Below are 14,963 nucleotides of genomic sequence, written 5' to 3'. Positions count from 1 at the left end.
AATTTCCAACGTGGAGGGGTGGTTCCCCACACCAACAAGCAATTCTCAGGACACCAGCTGGGTGTCCTACAATCCAGTTCAATTCTGACACTATCTACACTGAGACAGCAGCAGATTCCGCAGGTTGAGCACTCAGTCCCACAAGACTGACCCCTACCCCAACCTCAGTCATTAGTCGTATGGCCAGCTTGTTACCTGTGCGTCTGACCAACCAGCTACAGACTGGAGTTCCCAAAGCCCCCCAGTTGCAAGTCCAGGTTATTAGCTGTGTCAACCTCTATTTGGCCCCAAGGAACTCAAGGGTGGGTTTGGATGCATTTTAACTGTTTTTCCAAATTGCTCTTTTTCCTTTTGTTATGTTAAGGAGACGCAATCAACAACCACCCTGAACCAGACCAAGCCTCACCATGAGAGCTACTCCTGTGACCTTTGCCTTATTTTTAATGCTAAAATCTCTCCAGGAGGAGCTTAGGCCTTCTTACCATAACCCGCAGTATATGTGGAAGTGTGTTTTCCAACTGAGCCTGCGCAAGCGAATGCCCACCTCTCCCTCTCGAATATTCATTCCCCATCTGAAATAAAAGGCCCCTGCTTCCCTTTGTTTGGGGATGCCATGGCTCTGGAAATGATTCTGCATGGTATACTATTTGCCGCAAACATACTTTACTTTGTGAAACAACTTACTTCTGGTGGAGAGTCTGATTTAACCTGCCAGGAGGGAACCCACTTAGGTTTCAGTAACAGCTATACTGTTGACTAACTGGCTATAAGTCAGAGGTTCCCATGGCCTCCTTGGGTTTGATTAATAGGCTAGAGCGGCTCACAGAACTCAGATAAACATTTTGCTTACTAGACCATCAATTTATTAGAAAAGGATATAACTCAGGAACAGCCAGATGGAAGGGTTGCACAGGGCAAGATATGGGGAAAGGGCATGGAGCTTCCATGCCTTCCAGGCACACCACTCTCATTCCACGCCTCCACCAACCAGGAAGCTCTAGGAACCCTGTCTTTTTGGGTTTTCATGGAGGCTTCATTACATAGTCACAATTGATGAAATCATTGGTCATTGGTGATTGCTACAATCTCAAGCCCCTCTCCCTTCCCCTGAGGCTGGAGGAGGACGGTGGGGCTGAAAATTTTAACCCTCTAATTGCATGGTTGGCTCCACTGGCAACCATCCCCCATCCTTAGGTGCTTTCCAAAAGCCACCTCATTAACATAACAAAAGACACTGTTATAACTGACAACCGCTCAGGAAATTCCAAGGGATCTGTGAGGCGGGAACCATGGATGAAGACCAAATATATGTGAGAAATATATTTTGATCATCTGAATGGCAAAATATATGTTTTTCTTATAAATCACAATATCGCACTGGCCCATAAAACTATCTATGACTAGGTAGCCCAGAGAATACTACATCGACAGCATCCCTCATCCTGCCGCCAATCCCACAGCATCAGCTACGTTAAGGCTTGCTTGTAGACATTACATCTCCTAAGTGCATGCTTTGCCCAGAAGATTAGAGCCATGAGAATTTCCCCAGTCTGTTAAAAGTAGTCACACTTGTCCTAAGATTTTGCAATAGTCTAATCAAAACTCCAGTCCTACATAGTGGATAACACTTCACACCAAGTAGGATGGCTATAATAATTAGAAAAAATAGAAAATAATAAGTATTGGTGAGCATGTGGAGAAGTTGGAGCCTTTGTGCACTGCCAGTGGGAATGTAAAATGGGGCAGATGCTGTGGGAAACAGTTTCATAAGTCCTCAAAAAGTTAAACATAGAATGACCATATGATCCAGCAATTTTATGCCTAGGTATGTACATAAAAGAATTGAAAGCAGAGACTTAACAGATATCTGTATACCAGCGTCCATAGCAGCATTATTCACAATAGCCAAAAGGTGGAAACAACCCAAGTGCCCATCAACAGGTGAATGAATAAGCAAATATGGTATACGCATACAATGGAATACTATTCAGCCATAAAAAGGAATGAAATTTTGGTATATGCTACATGGGTGGGCCATTATGCTTAGTCAAATAAGCCAGATACGAAGGGCAAGTATTGTGTGATTCTACTTATACAAGGTACCTAGAATAGACAAGTTCATTGAGACAGAAAGTAGAATAGAGGTTACCAGGGGCTGATGGGGGTGGGGCGAGTTATTGTTTAAAGAATACAGAGTTTACGTTGAAGATGATGAAAAAGTTTTGCATATATATAGTAATGAAGGTTACACAACATTGTGAATGCACATAATGCCACTGAACTGTACACTTAAAAATGGTTAAAATGGTAAAAATCATGTTATATATATTTTACCACAGTAACAAGTATCTCCCGAAAACAAAAACAAACACCAAAGTTGAAATCAAAATTTATGTATGAAATTATGATTACAAATATTTTGCAATTGTCTACATATTGGGTGTGTTGGGTTTCAGAGAGCATCTGGACACAATGCTGATCTCTTGGAATATATATTTGAAAGACCATATTAAAACAAAATGTAATATAAAAAAACAAAACAAAACAGGGGCAGGTCCTGTGGCCAAGTGGTTAAGTTTGCATCCTCTGCTTCAGTGGCCCAGGGTTTCACCAGTTCTGATCCTGGGTGCAGACATGGCACTGCTCATCAAGCCATGCTGAGGTGATGTCCCACAGAGCAGAACTAAAAGGACCTACAACTGATATATACAACTACGTACTGGGGGGCTTTTGGGAGAAGAAGAAGCAGAAGAAGAAGAAAAATAAAAGATTGGCAACAGATGTTAGCTCAGGACCAATCTTTAAAAAAAAAAAAACTCCAGTCCCTCACTTAGAGGATTTTGTGACACCAATGACTATCACAAAGCTCTTTGTTAGCAGAGCAGTATTCTTATCTTTAGCATTACTGCCTCCAGGACCTCCGAATGCAGCTATATTTCTCTGGTGCAGGACCAGCACCACTATCCATGATGGCCTTGATCTCTTTCCTATCTACAAGTGGTGAAAAACTATGGTTTCATCTAATCTGATTTTTTAATATTTTGGATACATTTCTTGGTAAAAGGGCACAGTCTTTCCTAAGTTCAAAAAATATATACACAAAGAGGCAGGAAAAGTTGAAATCGTAAAACTCCAAAAATAAGAATTGGCATTTATCTATTGTGGGAACTTAAGCAAAATCCTCCACTATCTACAAGGCCATGAGAACTAGATTGAGAAACACAATAGGAGACCACGCCTTTAAGCAGAGAAAGACCCACTGTGGAACAGCTCTGCACCTTGCACAACCACAGGGGCACCATTCGCTTCATAGTCCCCATAGTCCTCATGGTCAGTACACTGGTTCCATGTGGCCAAGCACAGCCATGTTGTGAAAAACACATGCGAACAGTTCCTACCTCACCCTTGGCTCTCCATTAGGCCCAATTCTGAAACACAAGGCATATCCTCAACTACAAACACCATAGCTATCTCCCTTTTCCTTGGACGCTGCTTTCTGAGGCAGCCTGACTACCATATTCTTCCCCATCCCCCATCCCCGAGCTCCGCCTCCCCCTTCTTCAGAGACTGCAGTTCTCTAAAAGTAAAGTGGGGCTTGGAGGAGGGAGTGGGGGAAATAGACTGTGACAATTTTCTCCTTGGACATGTAAATTAAATTAAAAGTTGAAGTAAAATTTTGTATGGGGAGGAGAGAAAGTGCCCTGGAGCATACCAGGGATCATAATTTTTCACCTACTGCATCTCTTCTGTCTCTCAGGGGAGTTTTAGGTAGTGAGAGTGAGAGAAAATCCCATTTCAACCTTGCAGAAGTTCAAGAAATGAGAGCAGAGGTGATGTTAAAAATGTTTAACAACTGGGATGGCATGGGCATGGATCATGCAGAAGAGATGTTAGCCATACCTAGTATAACTTGACCAGTGAGTACCGCCTCAGCATAGTTTGGATGAGAGCTTCTTAGCTCTCAGAACTGGCTATCTTCTGGTTGAGGTTCACAGTGCTCTGATTGATGGGACCTTGGTCCAAGTTACCCTGAGACCCATATTTCCATCCTTGGTGTACCTACTCTTTAGCTTATGGCTTATCCCAACGATTCTTTTCCTCCGTGTGACAGAGATGGCCTGTTATCACCACACAGTCCATTCTCCCTTTCTTCTGTGGTTTAGAAGTAATGGAAGTTAGAATATAGTCACCCAGCTAAGCACTCCATTTCCCAGCCCCCCTTGCAGTTACGTGTGGCCATGTGACTAGATCATCACCATTGGAATATGAGCCAAAGTCATGACCTTAAAAGGAGTGGAACGTGCCCTCCTCTCACCTCATTCTCCCATCTCACTGACTGAAAGGTGGATGTGGCATTGAAAGCTGGGACAGTCATCTCATCCACAGGAAGGAATCCAATGAAGGAAATCCAGAGAAACTATGGAAGGAAGTGTTCTCTGAAGATTATAGAGCGACCATATGTTTCCTAGTGGTTTCTTCACTATACACCACCATTATACCATCAACTGCCCAACTCTCCTCAAGTGCCGCAGGGGAACCTCAGCACATAAACTCTAACAAATGAAGTAGACAGGCACACCGTACTCTATTTGGCAAAGATGAACTTTCCTGTGCATATGAGTCATCTAGGGGTCTTGTTAAAATGCAGAGTCTGTTTCTATAGGTCCTGGCTGGGCCTGAAATTCAGCATCTCTAAAAGCGATGATGCTGATCTGACCACATTCTGAGAAGCGAGGATCTAAAGCACTGAACTAGATTCTAAGAGGGCCCAGCCATCACTCTACTTTCAGTCTGCAGGTTCCTACAGGTCTTTGAACCAGGGTGCATCTTCCCCTCCTTCCCTCCTGCTACTGAAGACCTGTCAAAGACGACAGTCCTTTCTGGGGTGGCTCCTGATCTCCAGCCTCCATTTAGTTTAGTTTAGTTTTGTTTTGTTTTGAGGAAGATTAGCCCTGAGCTAACTACTGCCAATCCTCCTCTTTTTGCTGAGGAAGACTGGCCCTGAGCTAATATCCATGCCTATCTTCCTCTACACGTGGGATGCTTACCACAGCACGGCTTTTGCCAAGTGGTGCCATGTCCACACCTGGGATCCGAACTGGCGAACCCCGGGCCACCGAGAAGCGGAACGTGCAAACTTAACCACTGCGCCGCTGGGGTGGCCCCTCCCGTCTCCTTTTATTAACATCTGCATGATACTGCTGAATCCATGTCTGTCTTGGTCTCAGGCCAGGCTCTCAGGCAGAGAAAAAGCTGTGTCCAGACGTGTGGCCCCAGACAGGAGGCAGTCCTAGAGCGGGGTGGCTAGCATCAGGGAAGTTTCCCCAAGGCTAGTGTCTATCCAGATGCCCCCTTCTCACTGTGGCTTTCGCAGGCCATTTTCTCTAAATTTGCAACCCCACCCTGACATTTCCCTGCTTTATTTCCCTATCCCTCGCCCTTTGAAGAACTTATTACCATTGAACATACTGTGTATTTTACAGGTTTATTTTATCTATTGTCTGTCTCCTCCCACTAGAATGTAAGCTATTGTCTATATTTATTGAAAGGATGAATGACAGGCAGGTGACACTCAGTAAACACAGAAACAGGGGCTCTACAGAGATGCCCGCAGAGAGCTGGGACTGGAGATGGGAACTGCTGTCGTTGTGGGGTAGCAGGCGGGTCACCAAGGCAGGTACTCGGACACCTCAAATAACACAGTATCTTGTAGGTTAGACCAAATCTCGAAAAGTCCTGCTACTATCCTCCCATGCTGCCGTCAGTCCTCACTTGTGGAAATCTTGCTTGTGACGGCCCTCGCCCAGCCTGCAACCCTGGAGAGTAGGTATTCTTACTCCCGCTTGAAAGATGAAGACAGAGGCTTAGAGAACGTAAATATTTATCCAGGAAGCAAAGTTGGGATCTAAATCCAATTCTTTTTCTTTTTTTTTAAGATTGGCACCTGAGCTAACAACTGTTGCCAGTCGTCTTCTTTTTTTTTTTCTGCTTTTTTTCCCCCAAGTCCCCCAGTACACAGTTGTGTATTCTAGTTGTGAGTGCCTCTGGTTGTGGCATGTGGGATGCCGCCTCAGCACAGCCTGATGAGCGGTGCCATGTCAGCGAACCGGCGAAACCCTGGGCCGCCAAAGCGGAGTGCGGGAACTTAACCAGGGCTGGCCCCGACACAAGGGTTTTGATGTGGGAGCCCAGAGCGGAGCTGGGTCTGCAGGTGGAGATCAGATGACCCCAGTTTTCAGGAAAGAAAGGCGGAGGAGGCTGTGGACCAGGCAATGTGTGTATCTTCCTGGGATGCTATTCTCATCCCATCTCTGACCACCGGCCTTAGGCCCCTCCTCCAACCGACTCCTCCAGGACGTGGCCGGCTGCTCTTCCTTATGTGAAACAGGTTATTCTAATGGGCATATCTCCTACCTACCTTCAACTCTTCACAGCTCTGTCTCCCAGCAACGCCAGACCACTGGGCCCACCTGACATTCCCCTTCCGGTCCGCAACCCCAACTGGGAGTGACAGCCAAGAGGCATAGAGTAAGCGGGCTCGCACCCCGCCACCCCTCACACTTCCCAACACATTAGAGGATACTCCTGAATCCATAATTACCTCAAGGGTCAGGAAACACTCAACACAGGCAAAAGCATGGCACTGCTCTTCAGAGGAAGACAATCCGTTATTACTCACTACCCTTCAATTCCACCGGCGTTCATTGAGTGCCTGCCAGGGAGCCTGTTAGGATCCCCACCTCTGGCGTGGGGGTGAGGGGAGTGGAGGGGGAGTCCTTAAGGCGGAGGGAAGGATTTCTGGCTTCAGCTTTGCTCCCTACCCCCAGGCTCTTATTAAAGCTTGCACACCTCCTCAAACAGAACCGGCACCTGCGACCTGCACCTCCTGACCAGTGAGGGCTCTGCCTCCGTTATTAAATCGTCTGCAATTACAGTGACAGGGCAGAGAGCCTGGGGGATGCGCTCTGGAGCACCGGACAACCTCCCTCTCCTCCTTCGTGTGAGTGGCACACAATCGTGCCCTGTATTCAGAGGGCACCCTTCTCTGAGGAACTCGAATGACCTGCTAGACATAATCTCATTCATCCTCCCAACAGCCTTATGAGTCCGACCAGAAGCAGGCAACCCTGCCCGTCCCATTTCCAGAGGAGTGAACTGAGGCCCAGAGAAATTCAAGTCACTATGCCTTCGGGAGAGAGCTGGTAGGAAAAGCCGAGCCTCTGACCCCGTTCTGCAAGAGGCCACTAGGCCCTTCCCAACAGCCTGAGCACAAGGGGGGATTTTTATATTTCTACCCACGGAGACTGAAGAAAAAGGTTAGTTTTGTTATCTGTGCTTCTTCGCAGAGGACTACCAGTGAGCCAGCCTAAATAAAAGACAGAAAGACAGTTTAGGGTTTAAAATAAATGAGAAGCAAGAAGAAGATGGAGGGTGGGCAGGAAACAGTGACGGGATGGCCCCAGAGCTGTGAATTGTCGAGCTCTTGGTCAACTGTAACACCTGAAAGCCCAGGCGTGCGCTCTACATCGGGCGTGAAACACAGAGAACGATGGGCCATGACTCATACGCAAGGACTGATGCCTCATTTATTCTTCAGGGTTCATCGGTTTCAGAAATATTCAAAACAAAGGCAGATGGCTGTGGTTTACGGTTCTGCTTTCTCAGATATGGCTGTTCAGATGCCCAGGTTGTTGATAAATAGGGACTAGGGCATGGCGTTGAAGACAATGATAGCAGCTAACATTTATTGGTCCCTTACTCTGAGACAGACATAGCTATTCCTGTGCTTTACATTTAATCCTCCCAACAATCATATGAGGTCACGTTGCTAACCCCATTTTATTTTTGTGAAAACTGAGGCTTAAGGAATATAGCTATGGGACCAATCTGCTTTGCCTAACTTTTCCTCTGACATTCCCAGAGCTGTTTACATGGTTCTGCAAGGAAAGACGGACTAATTTGTACAGGAGGGAGTACCCTGATGGACACTAGATTTTTTTTTTTTTTTTGGAGGGTAAGATTCACCCTGAGCTAACATCTGTTGCCAACTTTCCTCCTTTTTTTTTTTCCCCACCCCAAAGCCCCAGGGCATGGTTGTATATCCTAGTTGTAAGTCCTTCTAGTTCTTCCATGTGAGCCGCTGCCACAGCATGGCAACTGACAGACAGGTGGAGCGGTTCCATGACTGGGAAACGAACATGGGCTGCCAAAGTGCTGAGTGCTGAACTTTAACAGTTAGGCTGTCAGTGCTGCCTCTGGAATTTTTTATTCCCTGGAAAGCAAGTGAAATGCCAGGATGAGTAGTCAATACCGGGAAGCATATATGCTTTTTAAAATTCAGTGAAGCTCCCTGTCTGGAGAGCTTCTACTTGCTTTGGAAACCATGACCCTAATGAAAATTTTAAACATTTAGATAAGTTCTATTAAGGCACAACATAGGCTGGTGTTGCTTTAGTCTCTTGGAAAATAAGCTTTTAACCAAATGATACAAACTGTATTTTAGAAGGAAATTTGCAGGAGCTAGATTGTCAGCCCTTTGAGGGTGGGGACTATATTTTTTATACCTCCCAGGACAGGTGCTCACCTTTCCCTCACTCTGCACCTAGAAAGGTCTATGAGCATTTGGTACAGCTGCAAAGGTCTACCAGGCAGGCAATTTGAGAGAGGGGGTGGAGCTTTAGATGAGGAATCAGGAGACCTTGGGCAAGTCACTTTGCTTCTGTGGGCCTCAATTTCTTCATCTATAAAATGGGGCTCTGACAGTCTATTAGTCCGTGACTCCGGGAGCTCAGAAAATGTTTGTTGCAGCTGCTAAACGTCAAGGGAAGGAGCATTGCCTTGTTTTTAGTCCACCCTCTACTGCTTCCATCCCGGGCCTACCTCCAGCTGCCTCTGCTGCTTTACCGCCTGTTACTAAGGCCAGCACCGAAGACAAGGGACTTGTTCAACATCATTTTTCTTCGATAGACCTAAAGCTGCATGAGGACAGGAACTCTGTTCTGGTCACCAGTGCATCCACAGTGCTTAGTGCACAGCAACCGTTTGATAAATATACGTAGAAAAAGAATGAATGATGAATATTTGTGAAAGGCTAAATGAACACAGGGACACCTTTGGGAAGTCAAGAGGGGGAGATATATTTGATTACAAAGAATTCAATGACAAAGACTTTCTTGAAGACATTCTATTCTAGAGATCTTTAAAAAAAAATTTTCAACTTAGAAGGTAAATGGAAAAACGTAGATAAGATCCTGAAGGAATACAAACGGCAAATGGAAATATAGAAAAGTGTTTAGGAGCTGGCCTGGTGGCGCAGTAGTTAAGTTCACACTCCCTGCTTTAGCAGCCTGGGGTTTGCCACTTCAGATCCTGGGCACAGACCTATGCACTGCTTGTCAAGCCATGCTGTGGCAGGCATCCCACATATAAGTAGAGGAAGATTGGCATGGATGTTAGCTCAGGGCCAATCTTCCTCAGCAAAAGGAGGAGGATTGGTAGCAGATGGTAGCTCAAGGCTAATCTTCTCCCCCCCCCCAAAAAATTGTTTAACCTCCAGTAATCAGGAAACCACAAATTAAAACAACAACAAAATAGCATTTTTCTCTGTCAAATTAGGAAAAAAAGAACAATATCTATTGATAGCGGAGATGCTGTTGATGGATACATATATTGGTGAAGAACGTGGAAGACAATTTGACGTTTCTTTCAAAATTAAATACGAATACCATTTGGCTATCTACTAGCATCTGATGTTTCTGTCCCCAGAATTCATATGTTGAAACTTAACCCCAAGGTGATGGTATTAGGAGGTTGGGCCTTGGGGAGGTGACTAGGTCTTGAGGACAAAATCCTCATGAATGGGATTAGTGCCCTTATAAAAGAGACCCCAGAAAGCTAGCTAGCCCCTGCCACCATGTGAGGTTATAGCAAAAAGACCAGCTATCTGTGAGGGCGCGGGTTCTCCCCAGACACCAAATCTGCCGGCACCGTGACCTTGGACATTCAGCCTCGGGAACTGTGAGAAATAAATGTTCATTGTTTGAGCCACCTCGTTTGTGTATTTTTCTTATAGCAGCCAAACAGACTAAGACATCACCAGTTCCTCTTCTGGATACCTGTTCTATAAAAAAACCCACCTTTTGCTCAGAGGTGTATATAAAGGATGTTCATTGCAACATTTTATTTAATGGTGAAAAAATTAGGAGCAACCTAAATGCTCAACAGGGAAGTGCGCTAGGTTATGCTGTGGTTAAAAAAAAAATCAGCAGCTTAACATAGCAAAGGGTAAATTCTCACTCACTACGAGGTGTGCTCTGCATTCAGACAACCCCTAGGGCAGCTTTTCTTCATGTTGAAATTCAGCACTCCACCATCTTGTGGCTCCACCATCTTAACAGGAGGCCATCTCCGTCATGGCAGGGGATCGCATGCTGGAGGGCCTCAGACCTGACATTAAATACTTCAGCCCAGAAGTGACACAGGGCATTTCCACTCTCAACCCACTAGCCAGAGCTAGTCATGTGGCTCCAAATAACTGCAATGGAGCAGGAAGTAGAATCCTCTCACATGTCCAGAGGAGAAAAGAACTGGATACGTGTGAGCACTAACAGCCTTAGCCCCAGGGAGTAGCTACATGGGATATCCAATCTGTGGAATATTATGCAGCCATTAAAAAGCATCAGGCAGATCTACATTGAGTGAGAAAAAAGATCTTCTAGCTTCAAGACTTTAAGAAGTAAATGCCTTAAACAATTTGATCTCATGTATGTTTAAAAATGTCTATTTCTATACATTTACATGTGTGCAAATTCATCGCAAAAGGTCTGTCTAGAAGGACACACTCAAGCAGTGGTTAGTTCTGAGGAAAAGAGTTAGATTGGAGAAAGGACCCAGATAGAAAGAGTCTTTCAACTTTGACTGTATATTTTTCTGCATTGTTCATCTCATCTAAAATGAGATTGTATTCATATGTTTATTATGGATTAAAATATTTTTACACTTTAAAAAACGTAAGTAGGGGCCAGCCCGGTGGGTTAAGTTCGCATGCTCTGCTTTGGCAGCCTGGGGTTCACTGGTTCGGATCCCAGGCATGGAGGTATACATTGCTCATTAAACAACATTCTGGCGGCATCCCATATACAAGGTGAAGGAGGATTGGTGCAGATGTTAGCTCAGGGACAATCTTCCTCCAAAAAAAAAAAAAACTAAGTAAACACATCTGAGAACCTCTCCTCTCTAGGAGCTCTTGAAAAGACTTTGAGAAAATGTTTTTCCAAAAATGTAAATATATCAATTTGAGCCAATTAGTTACCTGTAGTTTATTGCCATAGACAGAGGCTCTTAGGCATTGAGGGTACTTAGAAAAAATCATTGTCTTCGATCTATTCCCTGGAAACAGATTCTGACACTCTGAGATTTGTTGGCAAACGTCTGATGGGGAGTGCACTCAGTGAGGAACCATCCCTGTGAGGGATGACAGAAGCAAGATCGGGCACAGTTACGTGCAGTTCTGTCACGCAGCTACAACACAGGCTTCCGTCAATGCTACTGGTAACTCTGGCCCTTCAGAATTTTTGCACATTGAAGCACATGCCCTCCCCCGCCATCCACCAGACCTTAGTTGGGGCTGCCCAGGGTGGGGGTGTGACAAGGCCAGGGGCATCCCGGAGAGGGACTGAGCTGAGAACTCTCAGCCACCCACACTTCCAGCAGCCGAGGCAATGAGGGGCCCTTCAGCAGGGTCCTCTGCCATCACATGCCTGACTTCACTAAGAATGACAGTTTAACTAATGGCATAGCAAAAACTTATCTGGGGAGCAGGACTTTGGGTCTTCCCCAGCACGGAGTGGACATTCAGTAAATATTTGTGAAATGAATGAATGAATGAATTGGTTCAGCCTTGGCCCAGGCTCCAGAGGCGTGAGGAGCCCATAAAGTGGTTCAGGGTCCAGGATCCCCAAGGCTGAATCTTTACGCAATGCAGAAACAAGTCAGGATGATTCTGGACCTCAGGCTCTCTGGGCCTCACCCTGTTGGTTCCCATTAATCTCACATGAGGGAGAAGGGGGACCTGGAGACTTCAGGGAGGCTGAGAACCCAGACTGTGGATCATCCAGTCGTCCAGCTTCTCCTCCTCTCCTTCCTTCCATTTGCCCCATCTAGTCATTTCTCTGCTCCTCAGCACTTCTAAGGGCATCCAGAGGAAAAAGGAAGAAATAAAGCTCTAGACAGATGCTTTGCTGCTAGAGGGTGCCCCTGGAGAAAATGTTACAGCCACTGAGGGGAGGGTTGGGACGCCTAAATGCACCTGGAAATACATGCTCCAACTGACTCATAAGACATCGGCGGATTATAATGGGTTGAAGCCCTTGGAATGTTCCAGAGCAGTGCAACAACTTGAAGTTTGTACAAATACCTGGGTGCCTTGTTAAAATGCAGATTCTGGTTCAGAAGGTCTGGAGGCAGGCCCCGGTTTCTGTGTTTCTAACCAGCTCCCATGACGCCCATGCTGCTGGTCCATGGAATGCACTTTGAGTAGCTGAGGCTTTAGAGAAACAGGTTATTGATATGCCTCTGATTTAGCATCAATATTTTACGTCACCATCACCACGTGACCACTGAGAGCCTGCTGGGCATTGTGCTAAGTGTTTTGAACACCTTTTCTCACTTACTTTTTAAAGAGTTCTCCAAATAGCTATTATTGAAAATAATACCTATTTTACAGCAGGAAGAACAGAGGCCAGAGAGATTAAGGAACCAGCTAGAATGTGGTGAAGGCAGCATTCCAACCCGGCTCCATCAGAGCCCCGGTCTTGAATTCTTAACCATTCCATGGAAGAGCATAGCTCTGAGGCACCCTTTCCTGCGATTATGTTTTCTAGAAGGACTCTGCCATGAGCCCAGCTTGCTGAGAAGGGAAAGGCGCTGGAGCCTTGAACAAAAGCACGAAGACTGCATCGCAGCCGGAGTGGGAGATGATACTGGCTCACCCAGAGGCCAACCTCAGCGGATCCGCCTCGGCCTCGAGCAGCATCTTCCAGCTGAGGGCAGAGGCCCTGGCAGAGCCACTCCGCCGGCTCCCGGCCGCCAAGCCGAGTCAGCGCCAAGCCGAGTCAGCACCAGCGCGGCGCAGCGCGGGGACCTGGGGGCGCCACCTCCTCCGCGCCCGCGTCCCCGGCTCCGCGGCGCGCCCATTTCTCACACGGCCCGCGGCGCCCGCCTTCCCGGAGCGCCGCTGAAAGATCGCTTAGCTCAGCCTTGCAATCCAACCCAAATTCACCCTTTGGGCCAGCCGACGCTTCCTCGCCAGATGCTCTTCCCAACCGGAGCTCGGGTAATGGGAGGTGTCAGGCTGAGCGCAGGGACCTGGGGCGCGAGGCTGAGCGGCTGCCAGCTAAGCGCGCTTCTCCCCAAAAGGCCTGGCCCGTGAAGGTGCAGAGCTGCACTTCCCGAGGGGGGCAGTCACAGGACAGGGGTCCACACATGTACCCGGGGGGGAGCAGGGACTTTACTTATTTTTAGGCCTGAATGCTCCACTTTCTTCAGATTTGGGGGTGCGCTTCCTGTGGGTGGCTCTTACTCTTTGAGGGGGAGCCCGGGGGCCCAGTCCCAGCCTCATTATCAGAGTCCACTGTGGCAAATCCTGACAAAGTTGTGAAGCTTTTCTTGGAGTTGAAAACAAATACAAAAAAATACACATTTCCTAGAAAAAAAATGTTTTTCCATTCAGCTCCCAGCCCACATGGCACCTTTGTGAGAATTAGAAAAAGTGCCCCTTCTGGAGCAGGGCAGCACATGGCGGCAAGACAGGCAGTGGCAGAAGGATGCAGACAGACATCAGGATTCTGGCTTGGTGGGCAGAGCATGGCCTGGCTTTCAGCATCCATTTGCCCCATTCTGTTGGTGCTCCTTGTGCAGTGAACAACAGGTACAAACATACCAGGGAAGCAACCTTCCTTCTTTTGTCTATTGTTTATTGAATACCTCCTCTGTATGTCCTGCTCCCCACCCTTCCTTCTACCTTCCCCACTGTGTAGGTAATGAAAATCTAAAGATAAATAAGATATGTCTGACTTCAAGAGGCTTATAGTTCAGTCAAGGAGGCAGCCACGTAAACAGATAAACCTAGGGTTTTGATATTTAGGACCAAACGGTTTATACACATCTAAAGTCAGGGAATCAGGCTGGTTCATACAAAGAATAAGAGCCTAGGAACTTACCTCCTCAGAGATCAGTGCGCAGTTGTGGAACGTTTTGGAAGTGTAACTGGAAGACATTTGGTGTCTAGAATCCAGACATCTCTCTAAGAGACATGGACAGCATTAACAAAGAAGAGGCTTTGCTCTCTGAGCACCTTGATGGGTTTGCACCAGCACGTTTAGGAGAAGGTGAACTGTTCTGCTACTGAGAAAGGGAAATTTGAATCAGGTTGGAGACACTGGGGAGTGGGGAGGAGAGAGAATGACAGAACTCTCCGTGAAGAAAGGAGAGAAAAATTACATCTACCACAGGGGTGCTGTTAAAATCTTTACTCCATAACTCCGCCAACCCCCCAAAAAACCCCACATCATTACAGTGTACTCATAATCCTGGATCGCCTGGGGTGAGGGGAGGAGACCAAGGAAGAATCTAGATCCTTTTAAGTTGTCATGAGTCAAAACCATAGGCGCTAGAGGCAAAGCAGACCATGAGAATATTAATCTATGAGCGTTCACACAATTGCTTGGAAAGTCTTAGGTTTTTCAGGCTGTGGAATTGGGGATTCGAGGAAATTTCAGGAGGCCCCTGCTGATATCTAGGTTGAAGCAATAATGTCTATAATGTTGTTTGTCATGTTTTCAACTCGGGGCCATATTCAAATGCATACGGCAGCCAAGCAGGGAAAGGAATGAAGCAGGCTGGATGTGAGACAGCAGGGAGTGGTGGGGACTGTGGCCACAGCACAGATTTCGTCAGAAGAGGAC

General features: G+C 46.6%; 1 long non-coding RNA gene across 2 annotated transcripts in view; it reads right to left on the bottom strand.

Annotated features, from left to right (window-relative positions):
* Nucleotides 1-14,559, bottom strand: part of LOC139082314 (uncharacterized) — an 83,649-nt gene extending 69,090 nt beyond the window's left edge. Inside the window, exons 1-3 of one of the 2 annotated variants that reach the window (XR_011538197.1) lie at nt 14,220-14,499; nt 12,416-12,544; nt 7,554-8,272 (exon numbers count right to left, since the gene is read on the bottom strand). This is a non-coding gene — a long non-coding RNA (uncharacterized lncRNA). Of the gene's footprint in view, nt 1-7,553; nt 8,273-12,415; nt 12,545-14,219 lie in introns of those variants that run through there. The other variant, XR_011538196.1, reaches the window with a different exon arrangement.
* Between the last annotated feature and the right edge of the window lie 404 nt (nt 14,560-14,963).

The sequence above is a fragment of the Equus przewalskii genome, chromosome 3 (assembly GCF_037783145.1).
Source record: "Equus przewalskii isolate Varuska chromosome 3, EquPr2, whole genome shotgun sequence".
Lineage (NCBI taxonomy): Eukaryota > Metazoa > Chordata > Mammalia > Perissodactyla > Equidae > Equus > Equus przewalskii.
Note: the sequence above shows the minus strand (reverse complement) of the source record. Positions and strands in the feature narration are given on the sequence as shown.